General features: G+C 39.4%; 1 pseudogene; it reads left to right on the forward strand.

The window, feature by feature from the left end:
• LOC129522677 (60S ribosomal protein L10-like) overlaps positions 1–11,212 on the forward strand; it is a 29,203-nt pseudogene extending 17,991 nt beyond the window's left edge.
• The last annotated feature ends 4,102 nt before the right edge of the window (positions 11,213–15,314 follow it).

The raw sequence follows: 15,314 nt of genomic DNA on the forward strand, positions 1-15,314 counted from the left end.
CTAGGTCATTGATTAGTTCCTCTGCTTCCTCTGCCATTCCATCAAGTGTATTTTTAATTTCATCAATTTTATTCTTCATCACTAGTTCTTTTTTTTTTTAAGATTTTATTTATTCATGAGAGACAGAGAGAGAGGCAGAGACACAGGCAGAGGGAGAAGCAGGCTCCATGCAGGGAGCCTGATGTGGGACTCAATCCCGGGTCTCCAGGATCACACCTTGGGCTGAAGGCAGCGCTAAACTGCTGAGCCACCCCAGCTGCCCACAAGTTATTTTTTATCTCTTTGTAATGGTCTCACTGATGTCCTCCACTCTTTTCCCAAGTCCACTGAGTATCTTACGATCATTACTTTAAATTCTCTATTTGGCATGTTACTTATGTCTGTTTCACTTAGGTCTTTTGCTGTGGTTTTGTTCTCTTCCTTTATTTGGGAAATATTCCCCTCTCTCTCCATTTTTTTTATTTTTTAATAAATTAATTTTTATTGGTGTTCAATTTACCAACATACAGAATAATACCCAGTGCTCATCCCGTCAAGTGTCCCCCTCAGGGCCCGTCACCCATTCACCCCCATCCCCCGCCCTCCTCCCGTTCCACCATCCCTAGTTCGTTTCCCAGAGTTCCCTCTCTCTCCATTTTGTTTATCTCTCTGTTTCTTTGTGTTAGGAAAGTCAGCTATGTTGACTGCTCTTGAATGTAATGGCTTTATGAAGAAGAGGTCCTGTAGTGTCCCTTATCCCCCAGGACCTGGTGCTTCAGGGAGTGTCTCCTATTTGTGTTGCCTGTGCCCTGCTACTGAGTCCTGGACACTTTCTTTTTTTTCAGTCCAGTTGTCTTCAGTGGTTCTCTTTGCCTGTTGTTGGCAGTGTTTGGTCCCCAGCCAGGTGAAGCACATTTTGAAGTCCTTCAAATGGTCTGCTTGGGAAATAAAGATTGTGTTGCCAGAATGGAGATCCTATAAAACAACATGAGATGAAGTGTTGGTGGGGCTTGTGCTGGTCTTCTGGGGGAGGGCCTTGTGGCGCCAGAACTGAGGTAAGTGTGATTGGGAAGGGTGGCTCTGCTGAAGTGCTGGGCCAGACCTTGGTATAAGCAAGTTAAGTAGTGAATGTTTGCACTGTGCTGGTTCCTGCAGGTGGCTGTGTGTTTATGCTGGGGGCTGGGGAAGGAAAATGGTGCCCACCAGCACCTTTGTTCCTGGAGGGGTCTCCCCATGATCCCTGTTTCTTTGGGTCATGCTCTGAGATGAGTAAGTAACTCTCCCTTCCATCTGCCCTAGACATTTTTCAAACTGTTGCTTCCATGCTGTATCTCTGCTGGCTTTTTGACATGAGGTCTCTTTAAGAGTGAGAACTCTACTTCTTAACACCATCTCAGCTCTCTCAGAGCAGAACCCACCAATTTAAAAGAAATCAGTTCTTTAATTCCCGCTGGTTGTAAGAACTCATGAGATTTGGCCCCTCTTGTTTTCAAATCCAGATATTATGGGGATTCATCTTTTCTATGTAGTCCCCCCAGTGTCATAGTCCATTTTTCTCCCTTCTCTGCACCGTTGGCTCTCTCTCCACTGTGAATGACCATGGTCTGTTTCACTTCCAAACTGCATTTTCCCCCTTACTTCTTTGGTGCACTCTCTTCTCTACCTTTAGTTGTGGGATCTGTTCTGGCAGTCTTTTCTGGGTCACCTGTTCTGGCAGTCTTTTCACATCACCTATGCTGATGTGAGGGTTACTAGTTGTATCTGTGGGATGAGATGAACATATGGTCTTTCTACTTTCCACCTTTCTGTCTCCTCCGGTCCATCTAGTGTATGTTTTATTTCAGTTATTAAGTTATTCACCTCTGATTGATTCTTTTATGTCTTCCCTTTGTTGAGGGTCTCACTGAGGTTCTACACTCTTTTCTCAAGTCCAGTGAGTATCTTTATAACCTTTACTTTAAATTCTCTATCAGGCATATTACTTATCTCCATTTTGTTTAGTTCTCTTGCTATGATTTTGTCCTATTCTTTTATTTGGGACATGTTCCTCTATTTCTTCATTTTGTCTGTCTGTTTCTATATGTTAAGAATGTTTGCTATGTCTTCCACAGCAGTGTCCCCTGTTCCCTAGAATCTGGTGCTTCCGGAATGTCTCTTGTGTGTGTTGCATGCACCCTACTGTTGTGGCTGAGCTGCTTTTGCCTTCAGTCCTGTTGTCTGCAATGGCTTTCTTTACCTGTTGTGGGGAGCGTTGGGTCTCTGTGTTGTTGGTGGGCTAGTCTTGGGTTCGAGTTGAGTTAGACTAGGCATTTGCCTGAGATGTAGTAGCATTAAACTGAAGGGTGTTTTTTCTGTGTTGTGCCCTGAGAAACTTTTGTTGGTGGGTGCAGCCTGCAGTCAGACCATGAGTCTACCCCCGACTCACTGGTAGGGCCTTAGTCAGACTGGTGTGTGTGTGATTATCTTCCCCTCTCCCCACTGTAGGAGTTACTTTAGGGTAGTGCTGGCCCCTTTCAAAGCTGCTTGCACTCTGCCAGACTTATGGCACCACTTTGGATCAGCTCCAGATGGGACCAAGACATGCCAGTTTGGAGGGGCAGACCTGCAGAAGTACACAGGGCAGGGTGAGTGGTGTTGGCAATTTAGGTGGAGTGTTGTTATTTGGTGAGTTCCCACAGTGTCTGTGTGTCTAGGCTGATGGTGGGGGTGGAGAGAAATGGCAATTGCCAGCAAATTTTTTTCCTGGAGAAGGCTCTCAAAGATCCTTGACCCTCTAGCACATGCTCTGAGATTAGTGAACACATTTTCCTCTTGTATACCCCAGGCATTTTTTCAAAGTACTGCTCCTTTGCTGTATCTCCATGGGGTTGTTTTTTGTGCTGTCTTTTTAAGAGCAGAGACTCAGTTTCCTCTCACCCTCTCTGCTCTCCCAGATCTGAGCCTGCTGATTTTGAGTTCCAGGTATTAAACTCCACTGATTATAAGAACTTGTGAAATTCACCTCCACTGGTTTTCAAAGCTAAATGTTATGGGGATTTATCTTCCCCCTGCAGGCTCTCCATGTCTGGGATGCCTGGGGTATCTCTTTCCCATCTCCATGCTCATGGCATCCTTCCTTCCTATAGATAGTCCTGCAGGTCCATTTGGTTCCCCAGTATATTTCTGCCCTTCCTGCCCTCTTTACTGTGGCTCCTTTTCTAAGTCTAGCTATGGAGAGTCTGGTCTGCCAGTCTTGGGGTTGTTTTCTGGGTTCTTTACACTGATGTGGGTGTTATCTAGTATTTGTGGCACAGGGTAAGCTTAGGACCCTCCTGCTGTGCCATTTCTCCCAGAAGCCTTCCATATATATAAATATTAAGAAGCACTTTCAGAAATAATTCCTGGTTCTCTCTGGATTGTGATATTCAACTCTGGCCTCAGTTAACAAGTAGGTAGGACTGTGGATGCTCCAGGTCTACGTGAGACCGATTCACACACAATTTCCAGGCATGAGGCTCTCGTATCGGTTATTAAACACACTCATCCGGTAATTTTAATGGCAGCAAAGATTGATGTACACGGTACCAGGGAGTTGGATTCCAGGAAAATTTACTTTAGGTTCATTTAGTTTCTTAGCCTCTCAAGAGGCATTTGGGAGTGTGTTTTGGGTTTTAGTAGTTTTTTATGTCTCCTGGACAGGCAAACAGGTGGCTGGCATCTGTAAGTGGTAGGCAGGCAATTATAAAAATGCTGGGAGTGGCAAAAGCTCCCATAAAGAGCCCACCAGTATCTTTCCTGTCTTCCCTTCTGCCTCTAGTATCATGGGGGTCCTCATGGGCATTTGGAAACTTGGACATGCTGTGTAACCCCTTATCTCTGTTCTCCTGTGCAATATGGTGTCTTCTTTTAGTACATTAAAGGAACCTTTGTCTACCAGCATCTTTCTGTCACTTGCTTACTGCCAACCTCATAATAATCCTGCAAGTCTACTCTCACAGATAAAGTATTTGAACCATTAGAACTGTGGTAGAAAGAGATTTTCTTCCCTTTAACGACTCTTTTACTTCTCTTTCTTACCCCTGGAGGACATGGGAGCCTTGCTAAGAGTAAGAAGTCAGTTGTTAACACAATATATTTATGTTTTATGAGAATTAAATGATTTAAACTATAAATTATTTATGAGAGGGAGCTAATAATAGCAAAAGGACTTGTTTATCCTTCTAAATATTCTACTCTGAAGAAGCTCACTTTATTTCGTATGATGGATTACACATACATGCCTTCCAGACAACATGGGCATAAGTAACCATATTGAATATTTTTATGAAAGCAGCAGTGATTTGTTGGCTAAATATTTGAAATAATCATTTCCATTTTTAACACATAATTCTTAAAAATAACTTTTAGTCTCAGAATAACTTCCATGATACATATTTATTGAAAGAAAATCAGAAAATACAATTAAGTAGAAAAAAATGAAACAATTATAATCTAGAAAAAAATGACCAACATTCTTCCATGTAAATGGCCTGCTAGAAGCATCTTTATAAAGGAACATTTGCACACATAATTATTGACAAGTTCTTTGTACCAGGCCTCAACTAATTCCTTTCTTTATATAAAGGATGGGATGACCACCGTAGACAGTACTCCCTGTTTTCCCCCATTACCACATCATCTGGCTATCATTGGGGTTTAGCAAGTGAGAAGTCCTTCATGAGTTTGGAGGCAGGAAGAAAGGGGAAGCTGGAGTTTTTATCTCCCTCTCTGTGCCTTGAAGTAACAGCTCCTCCAGTTTCTGTGTGACAGGGCTGTTAATGTCCTAGTTTCTATCAACTGACATTGGCCTTTGGGCTGTACTATCAACACTTTTCCCTTTGTCCTTCTAGTATAGGGTCTGGATAGTGGCTTCCTGCTCTTGCTAATCTGTCATCTCATCATCCTGTGATTTCTCAGCTCTTTCATCTCCTGCATATCCAGTTCTCTGATTTAAATCCCCACCATTTTACACGCTAGTGTGGTTCTTGTGCACCTGGCTGGATGCTGATGGATGCAGGCTGATAGTAATATAAAAAGAAAATTTACATTCATCTAGGAGGTATCAGAATTGAATGCTGTATTTCATCACAACTGGTTCTGTTTGAAGTTGATTAAAGCCTATGACTTTTGACCCTTACTGGAACTAATTGAAGACACTGATCAGTGAGCTGTGGTGCTTATTGTTGCCAACTCTTTACAGGCAGCAGAGTTGTTCCATCCTATCCAGAGAACTAATTTTCAATGCTAAATTAGTATATGTATTGTGAAAACTTACTATTTTTTTTTTTAGCATTTAAAACCCCTCACTCTCCTCAATCAGCACACTGCTCAGTGATTTCTTTACTACTTTAGGATCCCTCACATGGTTAAGATTATAGACACAACTTGTTTTTTTATTTTTCTTCTTTTTAAGCTCTGTAATCTTTGTTTTATTGTTTGACACTAAAATACTATTTTACAAGATACTTTTTCCTCTGCTCAATATTTTATGACTTGTCAAATGTATTTGTATGTTTCAATGCCATAATTTCTGCAACATTGTTAAACATTGAGTTTGTTTCCACATTTTTTGCTTGCTGTGATTAACACCTTAACAGTTAAATATCTGAAACTATTTTCAATTATTCAAGTTGTAAACTTTTTGAGCAACTCTTCACTAAAGGCTTCAAATGACTTCTCAGCTGAGATGCAAGCTGCAGAGAAAGCCACACACAGCAGAGAATAACAGGGAATCAGAGTCACAATGTCAACTCTGAAATCTCATCTTCTACACTTCTACTCATGCAAGTTAAGACTGTCTTACATATAAAGATAGGTGAATGAAGTTTTCTGTTATTTCTTGCTCAAAGCATCCTAATTTGTAGAGTAAATTAGCAAAATAAGTACTAGAGTAAGTGTTATGAGTTCTAATGTTTAAAAATAAGAGAAAGAAAACAAGAAAAACCTAAGTGACTATGTCTGCCAAGTTTCAACAGTTTTCTGACACACACAAAAAAACCTAGAGACACACTGATTCAGAATAGATATATCTATTTTTAAGAAGAGTGGTTCCAGCATAGATATTTGTTGATATTTTTATTTATGTTGACAAATAAGATGAAAGTGAAATAGCTTTGATGTATTTTAGAGCTTCATTGGCTCGTCAAAGAGATAAGAGACTTTTTGCTGACTTGGGTTATAGTTGTAGAATACTGCAAGGATATTTCCTCAGTTTGTGTGTGTGTGTGTGTGTGTGTGTGTGTGTTCTTTACAATGAGATGGCTACACAGTATTATGATATGCCTTTAAATTTGATATATGTTAACATTTCATCTATCATGTTAAGTCCAGATCTCAGGTTAGCAAACCACAGCCTTTGGGCTCAATTTCACTCTTCCTGTTTTTGTAAAAAGTTTTATAGAAACATAGCTGTGTCACTGATTTACTTATTGTGTGTGGCTGCTTTCTCACTACCACAGTTGTGCTGAATAGTTGTGACAGAGATCATGGGCTGCAAAGCCTAAAATACCTACTATCTGACCTTTCACAGAAAATATTTGCCAAATCTTTGTCTGGACGGTCAACAAAAGAATAGATCAAACCCTGATTTACCTAGTAGGACAGCTGAAGTCAATAGCCACATCTCCCGTCTCCTGGTTGGTGTACTTCCATTGTCCCATACCAGCAGCCTCTGCCTCTCCCTGACATGTTGTCCCTTCTTATGCTGATCAGCTGACACTGGTCAAATCTGGGAATTTGGAGGCAGAAGGGGAAACATTTTTCAACTCCAAGTTAGTCTGTTTAAAAGGCATTTGCTTTAATAGCTAGTCCAGTGTTCCAAGTGCTACTGATTTTACTATTTTATCTCTGATTTCATACTTTTATAAATAAAATATTTATTATTCATATCTCTTTACTGCTTTCTGAATAAATAATTACAAACTTTTTAGTTGACTGTGAGCCATGCTACAGCATGGCCCAACAAGACTTGCAAAGATTTAGGATTTAAACAAGAATGTTATTGTGAAGCTATATGTAATAAGAGATCTTTGGGCTATCGAAGCCACAGGTAGTTTGCTGCCACTGGAGAGGCCAATGACTGAGACTTGGCTTTAGTAATCCCAGTATGTCTCATCTGCATAGAATTACCAGCGATGCTTGTTAAAATGTAGATTTTACACATAAAATGTAAATTTACACAGGCTCACTGAATCAGAACTTGTGGGACATGGGGCCTGTAAACTTCTAGCAAGTATGTTTGATCAAATACTAAGAAATTATTTTGACCTTCCATGAGACACTGAACTGTCTTTGGACCTCATTTGTAAAATGAAGGGCTTGGGTTCTATGATTTTATGCAATATGTTAAGATTGGTTGTTCTCTTGTAGTGCAGGAGACTCTAATGTGAAGGAGGCAAGAGTGATAATTATGCCTTTAACTCTGTTGTTTGTTTAAAAATACATGCACACAGGGTACCTGGGTGGCACAGTCAGGTAAGAGGCTGACTCTTGATTTCAGCTCAGGTCATGATCTTAGGGTCCTCGGATCGAGCCCCTGTGTTGGTCTCCATACTTAGTACAGAATCCGCTTCAGGATTCTCTCTCTCCCCTCTGTTTGCTCTCTCTCTTTCTCTTGCTCATGAAGAAATAAATCTTTTTTTTTTTTTAAATACCCATATCCCTTTGTGCTGTAAGCATTCAAACAGAGGCATTTCTCTTGCCATGTATTTTTGGCAATGGAAAGCATTTGTGGAGGGCTACTATTTATACCCAGCCTATTGGGCATCAAATGGAACATCCAGACATGTTCTGGAAAAGAAGATCTTCCCTGCACCTGGTGCATTAGCTGAGGGAACAGTGGGAAGGCCTCATGGGGTTCCATAAAGATGGAGTGTGCTATCTGACAGGGGCTTCAGATGTTGTGCTCAAGGTTGTCACAGTGAACCCTGCAGGTGGCCTGCTTTAACTGCACCAGGGGAAGATCCTTACAAAAGATTTCTGCTGCCAATTATGAGTCAGATTGGTGGCATGGGAAATAACACAGAGACTCACCTTGTGTTTACTGACCAATTTCTACTCTTTTTCCCCTCCATGGGAACTTCACAAGTTTCTCGGTGGCCAAAAGTTTGGTGGTTTCTATAAATACTTCAAGGTCAGAGAGAGTAGAAAGGTATCCACAAATTAATGTCATGGTAGCTAAGAAGCAAAAGTTGAACTACATAATGACACGACATTATGTTCCTGTTGTAATATTTCCAAATAGATTAAATTGCCTCTTTAATGTCTTTGTAGTACAATGTGGGTCATCTTGTCAAGTCATCTTTTATAGAACATTTAATTTATATGTTTAACTTTTTGCTGCTTAGGCCTGTACAACCTCCTCTTCTATCCCGGCCGTTTTCCTGGAAATTTTAGCAGGAACACCTTAACTCGGATATGACAAAACTTCTGTCTGTCTGCCAATGGAAAATCAGTTGCCACAAGGAAGACATGTGGTAGAGGAAAGCAGGAAAGAACTTGGACTCCAAGATTGCTCTTAAATTACTGCCAGCTTGCACTCAAACTTTTCCAGACACAGACTATGGAAAAGACTTGGTGTGTGTTCTTGCCGATGAGCATTTCACAACATAGTCTCCGCGTACCACGCCTGCATCCATGCAGATTGAAGCAAAGTCTGGTGGCCAATGGTTAATAGGCCACCACCTACCTCTCCTCCAGTCACATGAATACTTCTCTGTGCTCTCTTCATTAAGATTCAGAGAATTCAAGATGAAGATAGAATGAATCCTGAGACCCTAAAAAGGAAAAAAACTTCCAGATAGAAAAAAACTTTCTAAAGTAGTGTTAAAATTAGGAGCAGTTTCTAAATCATAATCTCTAAAACAAACTAGGTACATTAGTTTGCTAGGGCTGCCATAACAAAATACCACAGACTAAATGGCTTAGCAACAGGAATTTTCCTCACAGTTGTGGAACCTGTGAGGTCCACAACTGAGGTGTCAGGTTTGGAGTTTCCTGCAGCCTCTCTCCTCAACTTGCAGATGAATGCTTGCCTACTCACTGTGTCCTTACATGGTCTTTTCTCTGTGCATAGTGCATCCGTGGTCTTCTCTTTTGGGGTGTTCAAATTTCCTCCTCTTATAAGGACACCAGTTAGATGGAATTAAAGCCCAGTCTATCTGCCTTACATTAACTTAATCACTTCTGTAAAGGCACAATCTCCAAATATAGTCACATTACAGGTAGTGGAGGTTAGGGCTCCAACAAATAAATTTTGGGGGACACAATTTAGCTCATTACACCAACTCAAATTAATAGAAATTCATGAAAAGGTTTAGCACAGAAAAATTTTAATTTTCTAATAATACCTGATTTTTTTTAGCTTTGCTAATAAGCCAAATCTGCAGGATTAGAAAAATAATTAGGAAAATTAATTATTAGGAAAATGTTAGGAAAAAAAATTTTTTTTTTACCCTGGTCCCATGGGGCTGCATTTGTTGACAGATGTCACCTTTACCCCTTTGGTTCAATGAGTCTCCTTTTTACAGCTTTCCTAGAATAATTGGAAGTGATGCCCTTGCATCCAGTAAATGTTCTTTTGTCTCACCTCAGCTGTCCTTTCCTGTGGTTACACCTTAACACCACATTCATGGTGTGACTTCATCCACATCATGAATGAACACTGCTGAAATCTTTACTCCTTGCATTCACTAGTCAATTGTAGGCATCTCATTCAGCAGTTCTTTGACCTCATGAGGCCTTTAGCCCATTGACCTTATCTCATTAACAATCTTCTCTTCTACCTCTCCCGGGTCTACTCTTCCTTTCCCATCCAACTTAAGATTCTAAGATCCATCATTACAATTACCTTCTTTCCCTTTCTCCTCCCAGTGTGCTTGCTTTCCTATTCTCCAAAATAGGAGCTCTTTCTACCCTAGCAGCTAACATTGCCTTGTATTTCATTGAGAGCCTGACTCCTATTATGATCAATATATGTATTTACTTGCTCAACTACTTATATAAAATCAATATCCCAACTACATTGCTACCTCCTTGATCCTGTCACATCTTTGGCCTCTGGCCATGCCGATATCTTCAAGGAAAAGAGAACGAAGAGAAAGAGAAAAATCAACATCCTATTTTCCAATGTTAGCTGACACAATGACAGCTGTGACGTATCTGTAGTTTGTAAACTGAAGCTTCTTTATATTTATACCCAAAGAACTACTCCTGCTTTAATATTTAAAACTTGTTTTTTTTTTTTTTTTAAAATAAAACTATAGGGATCCCTGGGTGGCGCAGCGGTTTGGCTCCTGCCTTTGGCCCAGGGTGCGATCCTGGAGACCCGGGATCGAGTCCCACGTCGGGCTCCCGGTGCATGGAGCCTGCTTCTCTCTCTGCCTATGTCTCTGCCTCTCTCTCTCTCTCTGACTGTGTGACTATCATAAATAAATAAAAATTTAAAAAAAAGAAATGTTTATAAAAAAATAAAAAAAATAAAATAAAATAAAACTATAGCCCAAATAACTGGTGGTTTTGTGTCAAAGAATTCCTTCCCAAACAAAGACATTACAAAAAAATGTGGATATAACCTCTTCTCTCCCTTTGGGCCCCCACAGATGTGTTACCATGTCTAGGGTTACCAATATTGTAAGAACAAACCATATCCAAAGTCCCCCTTCTGCAGAGATGTCCCTGATGCCAAGATCTACATCTTTAACCTGGGATGGAAGAAGGCAGAAGTGAATGATTGCCCACACCATGGCCATGTGGTGTCAGATGAATATCAGCAGCTCTCTTTTAAAGCCCTGGAGGCTTCCTTTGTCTGTGTCAACAAGTACACGGTGAAAAGTTATGGTAAATATGGCTTTCACATCCAAGTTCGGCTCCACCCCTTCTACATCATCCATATCAAGATGTTGTGCTGGAACTGATGGGCTACAAAGAGGTATGTGGGGTGCCTTCAGAAAGCCCTACGGTACAGTGGCCAGCATCCATATTGACCAAGTCATTATGTCCATCCATATTAAACTGCAGAACAAGGAATATGTAGTTGAGGCCCTATACAGGACCAAGTTCAAGTTCCCTGGTCACTAGAAAATGACATCACTGAGAAGTAAGCCTTTACTAAGTATAATGTTGATGAATTTGAAGACAGGGTAGCTGAAAAATGACTCATCCCAAATACATCCCTAATCATGGCCTCCTAGACAAATGGCAGGTGCTGGACTCATGAGAACCTTGACACTACCCCCTGCTTATTCATGCCTACTGATAAATCCTATTTCTTATTAAAAAAAATATGGGTATAACCAAAGACCAATCAGTGACTTGAACTTTTTACCATAATGATAAGCATAAGCCAATACTATACCTATGCTTGTTACCTTAATTCTGGGTTTTATGATTACTTTTAATCATAACTTAAAAAATGTATTATGAATTTTTATGCATAGAGAATATATAAATGCATGTATGTAGTTTTAAAAGGAGATCAACACACATGTACATATATGTGTGTGTGTGTATATCTCTATCTCTATATGTATCTGTTTATTGTATACATATATTGACTGAGAGAGAAACTTTCAAGATCCCTGTGTTTCTTCCTCATGGCAACCTTACTTTTGTCCAAGTTAATCACAGTCCTGAAATTTGGGTTAATGTTTTCCTTGCTTTTCTTTATAGTTTTACCACCTGTACAAAATGTGACCATACACCTAGTTTATCCGAGACAATCTTAGTTTGAGAATGTTGTCCATGAGTAATTATTAATGATGTTTCTTTTTACTCTCAAACATCCTATTTTGGATGATCTAAGTTGTATGTGGACACAGACTTTATGTATAGATTGCTATTCAGTGGGTTACTTATTTTTGAAGCTGAGTGGCAAAGTGAAAATCTAATTTTATAAGAAAAATACCTTGTTGCCATAGTTAGATGAAGGCTCCCAGAGAGCCTTGAGGTCATAATTGGGCTTCAGTGTGTATGGAATTTCATAAGGGGATCTTTTGGAGAAGTTGATGGACAAAGTAGTGAATAACTTTTGAGGAACATATGGCTCACCATTATTTAGGCACTTAATGAGTATAATGTGTGTCAGGTTGTTAATTATACTTTTAAATCCTCTTTTAAAATTATTTTTAATATTTATTAAAGAATGATATGTATACCATAAAGTACATGTATCTTACGTATATACCTGAGGAATTTTAATAAATAACATATTTCTGTAACCAAAACCTAGATCAAGATATGGAGCACATCTAGCCCCAGAAGAGTCCCTCAATGCTTCTTCCCAAAGATGACTACTATTCTCATGTTTATCAGCAGTGATTGTTTTCATCGGTTTTTGAAATTCATATAAGTAAAATTGATACATACTCCTTTGTCTAGCTACTTTTGCTCATTGGTTATGTCTGTAAGATTCATTTATTAGGTATCAGTTCTAATATCTCTTTCTTGCTATGCAGTATTCTATTGTATGATTACACCACAATTTTTTTAATCTATTCTACTGTTGATGGACTTTTTAGCATTTCCCAGTTTACACTTATAAATGAGTACCAATTTCAGTATATCACCAGCAATATACAAGAATTCCAGTTATTCTGTCTTCGTTTTATTTTGTCAGTCTTTTAATTTCAACCATTCTTATAAATTTTTCAACAGTGATATCTGAAAAGCCCCATGAATTATAAAATGCTTAAAGGAATTAGTTACAATAAAATGAATTCCTCAAATGTCACTAGTCATATTAGCAATTTTTTAAAAAAAATTACAATTTCAGAAATTTTGATCAAAATTTTAATGAGATTTATAAAGATATTCACTATAAAGGAAGAATGAGTTGGCTGAGTTTGAACTGTAACTTACTCTTTTATTTTATTTTTATTTTTTTAACTTACTCTTTTTTATATAAGATTATGTTAATCTATGGGTGGAGTTATATACCTTATACCCTCAAGGTTCATGTCTTGAAGCTCTAATCTCCATGTAACAGTATTTGAAGCTAGAACCTTTTGAAGATATTTAGGTTTAGATAGATCATGAGGGTAGAGCCTTTATGATGTGATTAGTTCCCTGGGTTTGTTTTCTTTTTAAAGGTTTTATTTATTTAAGAGAGAGTGCATATGTCATGGAGAAGAGAGCATGGGCAGAGGGAGAAGCAGACTCCCTGTGGGTCAGGCAGCTGACTCAGGATTTGATCCTAGGACCCTGGGACCACGATCTGAGCTGAAGGCAGATGCTTAACTGACTAAGCCACCAAGGTGCCCCAGTTTAGTGTTCTTACAAGAAGAGACACCAGAGGGCTTGCTCTCCCTCTATGTCACGTGAGAACACAGTGAGCAGACAGTCAGGAACAGGGCTCTCCTCTGTAACTGAATCTGCTGGTGCCTTGATCTTGGACTTCCCAGCCTCCAGAACTCTAAGAAATGTGTTTTTTAAGGCACCCAATTTGTAGTGTTTTGTTATAGCAGTCCAAACTAATACTTTAAAAACTGATATTCTGGCTCAGTCAGTTATGTGTCTGCCTTTGGCTCGGGTCCTGATCCCAGGATCCTGGGATTGAGTTTTGCATCTGGCTCCCTGCTTGGTGGGAGCCTGCTTCTCCCTCTCCCTCTGCCTGTTACTCATCCTGTTTGTGCTCTCTGTCAAATAAATAAATAAAATATTTTTAAAAACCCACACACATAGAAAACCTGATACTCTACACACATGACTTCATATAAGATTTTGCATAGAGAAATATGTTTAGAATTTTTTCTCACCTATCAGGTGTAATTATTTCCAAATGACCTATCATTAACAGGAATGTAAAGAAGCACTTCTTTTTCCAATTTCTTGATTATGCTGAATTCTACTTGGCCATAGACAAAAAGGTGACTCCACAGTATTTAAATGTGGGCCAAGAGAAGATAGTATGTGTGGATCTGTGACAGATCCTTAGGCCAAGGAGTCCATCTCAGGGAGAGAAATGTAAATGATAGTTGACTGTGGAAAAATAAATACTAATGATTTTAGAAAAGAAAAAAGTTGGAGAAAAATTGGGAGACAAGCAGTTTTATGATTGTCTTGCAGAAAACTCATTTAGCAAAATCTTGAGAGTGAATTCAAGAGAGCTCACAATGGCTGTGAGCCCAGTGAAAAGATACTATTTCTGTGTGATCAGATTAAACTTGTTCCTATTTCAGTGCAAATTCCTAAATGGGAAACTAAGAGGATTTCTATTTGAGGCATCGAGTACTGGCAATGCAAGCTGAACTAATCTCAAGAGGAATAACTATAGAATATCATTCTGAAAAATAATGTATTTCCTTGCTGAAAAGATGTGCTGAAAGAGAGAACCCGCCTTTGATTAGGGATAGAAATGGAAAATGTAGAGAAGGGTGCAGGAGATAATTATATTGTTTAAGTCAAGACCACTGTATTTAATTAACATAGCACACGTCAAACGTCTACCATATGCCAAGTGTTGTGCAGTGTAATAGAGTATATGTGTTTAGAATCATTAGATGATTAATTCAGGTGCTTAGAGGTACTTGAGCATGTGTACCTCATTCCCTGGGAGACCTGCATTCATCCTCAAAGTCGGACATACCTGGGCCCATTTGTAATACTTGTGAGGGAACTGATCGGGCATTGATCGACATGAGCGGTCAAGTTGCTGAGGTTAGCATTGATTGTTTCTCAAGGGTACTGCTTCATATGTTTACTCAAATAAGCAAAACATAAGTAAAGCGTCCTAGATGTGAGCATTGACTACTCACATCCCCTCTGTACGAATAGTAGTCATGAATGAGCAGGGGATTTTTACATTGATGGATTATCAAAAAGCACATTATTAGCAAGTAGCTGGTATTAGAAACTGTTAGGGTAAGGACCCCCAATTATTCCATTATAGGCTTTTATACCTATAATTCATTAGTTACCTATTTAAATAATTCATTGAGCCAATCCTCACTGAGGCCCTCCTGGTTACTGTGTTGAGGGTCGAGGATACAGAGATCCATGAGAGGTGTTGTTTCTGGAGGAGATCAGAGTCTAATGGTAGCATCCATGCAGCAGATAATTATTGTATAATGTGGTAAGTTCTTACACAAAAGTGGAAGTGGAACTGCGGAGGAGGAAGTGACCAATTGCCCAGGATATCAGGAAAGAATTTATATAGGAAGGGATATTTTGGTCTTAAAAGATGAAGAATCTGATTATGTTAGTGGAGCCGCTGAGTTAAAACGACCACAGCATATCCAACGAACTTTCTGGCATGGAGTCAAGGAGTAGGAGATGAGTTGATCTGAAAACAATGGTCAAAGATGATGGGACTGAGGCTGGGC

This window comes from Nyctereutes procyonoides, unplaced genomic scaffold (genome assembly GCF_905146905.1).
Source record: "Nyctereutes procyonoides isolate TBG_1078 unplaced genomic scaffold, NYPRO_anot_genome, whole genome shotgun sequence".
NCBI classification, from domain to species: Eukaryota; Metazoa; Chordata; class Mammalia; order Carnivora; family Canidae; genus Nyctereutes; species Nyctereutes procyonoides.